The 2,203-nt window shown below is 43.5% G+C and overlaps 1 pseudogene; it reads right to left on the bottom strand.

Annotated features, from left to right (window-relative positions):
- Positions 1-833: 833 nt before the first annotated feature.
- LOC132018682 (zinc finger CCHC domain-containing protein 17-like) lies at positions 834-1,787 on the bottom strand (annotated as a pseudogene).
- Positions 1,788-2,203: the final 416 nt, after the last annotated feature.

The following is a 2,203-nucleotide window of genomic DNA, read 5'->3' as shown; positions in this document are numbered from 1 at the left end:
ACCCTGTTCAGCTGCCTTCACACCAAATGCCACCTTCTTTCATGCTTTATCTCACTGCATTGTTTTTAAATTTATGATCCTTTCTTCATTAAACAACTTCTTGAGGGCAGGCATTATGCCTTTTATTTGACATTCTTGGCCCCTGCAATGCCAGGAATTTAAGCAGAGACCTGAAGTGGAACCAATTGGCTTACACAGTAGTAAGTACAAAGTAAAGCAATCATCTTGGCTTGAGCTATCTGGTTCAATGGTCTGGTAGGATGTCACATACAAGCTCAGTCATTGCAAATAATGGTTTTTCTGACTGTCTCTTCTAGCACAGTAGAGTCATGTTGGGGGAATGGAAAAAGTAAGCACCACTTCTCACCATGTTCTCCCTCATATCATAGGTCTCCCTCTGCCCCAGTGTTGGATACTGTAGAGATCACTCACCAATAGGGAGGGACCCATCACTGTTCTCCAACTACAGCCAGGCTTGCCTGCAGAGCAGTACCTGTGGCTCTAGCCTGGATTCCTGTACAGGAATCTGACTCTGTCAGTGGCAACTGGAGAGGGTAATAGGACCTTCCCTAAATGAAGTTGAGTCAATGAATGGATGAGCTGCAAGGGTCAGTTGCAAAGAGTGATAAGTTAATGACAACTCATTCAGACAGATGCTTTTGTCATCTAACTCCCAAACCTACCTGGGGCCAAACCTGTGGCCCCGGGGGAGAAGCCATCTCCCATGGGAGAGAAGTCAATGGGATGGGAGACCATATTCTCACCATTGAGTCTTTCCAGGAGCTAGGGCTTCAAGGCACAAGGCTCTTGGTTCCTTCTTCTCTCAACCACCCCTATTCACTGTCACTCTCAATCCTTGTGCTGTCATTGTTTCTGCTGCTGCTGCTTTTCCTTCCTCTTCTTCTCTTTCTTCACTTCTTCTTCTTTTCCAGCAGCAACAGCAGCAGCAGCAGCAGCAGCCAGTCTCCATTACTTTCAAAACTGAGGGCAGGTCTCACTGTGTGAAGGAAGCTGAGGAGCTTCTTTCTTTTTCTAGAATCCCTCATCGGGTCAGGCTTCTCAGATTCTGCTGATTTTTCCTCTTCCTTCTCCTCTTCCTCATCAGGCATCAGAGAATATTTAGTTCCTCATGGTTGCATAAAACGATCCTTTGCAAAGTAGTTTTTACAGCCACATTGCTTGTAGGTGGTGTGCAGGACAGTCTTGAGGGTGATCTGCCCAGTGTAATCATGGAAGGACTGCCTCTGCCTCTCTTCTTACTCAGTGATAACGTTGTTGGTGTCAAGGCCTTTCTCAGTGCTTTGGTTGACAACTTTCATGGAGCAGTATACATTTATCCTATCATTTTTCACCTGTCAGCCAATAAGCTTCCCCCTGACATTTTTTTCTCTGACTTCTGCTATCTCAGAGGGCTCATTCATGCAACAGGATGACATGTGAGTTCGAAGGACCAGACCTTGCTTCCAACAGCCTGGGATTTTGATAAAAGTTTCATAGTCTGTCATAATAATAACCTCTGACTGGAAAACAGTGTAGACAGCAGGCAAGTCCTTCACGGTCTTGGGTCTTCCTGAATTAATCCTTAATGTTCTATGGCTCCTCCATTTCTCTTCTGCTAAGGGAACTTCAAGTGTCTCTGTGTCAGCTCTTGGTCTCTGGCCACAGCACTGTGTGAAACACCAAAACCCAGTCCTTATTTGGCACTTCTGTTGGCAATTTGGCAAGACTCCATAAGTGTTTGTTATACAGGAAGATGGACAAAACTTTCTAAATAGAATTTGTAGCATTGCAGTTTGTTATTGTTGTCTGCAACAATTTTCTAAGTAACTAGCTTTATAGAATATGGCTGTATTGGCATAGTTCATTTTTCTTAGCACTACTGGAAGTAGCTGAGACATTGGACAGGAACTATTGCAGAGTCATATTAAATACATTTAAGTAAAGTAAAACAACATCAATTCATCTGTTCTTTATGAAATTGGCAAGCCCACTTTCTCTGTGGTGCCAAATTTTGGATATATATGTATTTTGTATCTGAAAAGTAGTTACACGCCTAAAGATGTGGGGGATCTTCCTGTTCAGATTTTTGTGATGTTTTGGCTCCCTAAAGTTCTCATGCGATAAATGGAATTGTTCTTCTGGGATCCATCTTGTAACCACTATATACTTGCTGTTCGGCTGCCTGTGTGATGCTAGGATGCGT

The sequence above is a fragment of the Mustela nigripes genome, chromosome 5, assembly GCF_022355385.1.
Source record: "Mustela nigripes isolate SB6536 chromosome 5, MUSNIG.SB6536, whole genome shotgun sequence".
In the NCBI taxonomy this organism is placed as follows: Eukaryota; Metazoa; Chordata; class Mammalia; order Carnivora; family Mustelidae; genus Mustela; species Mustela nigripes.
This window is presented reverse-complemented; position numbering and strand designations above follow the sequence as displayed.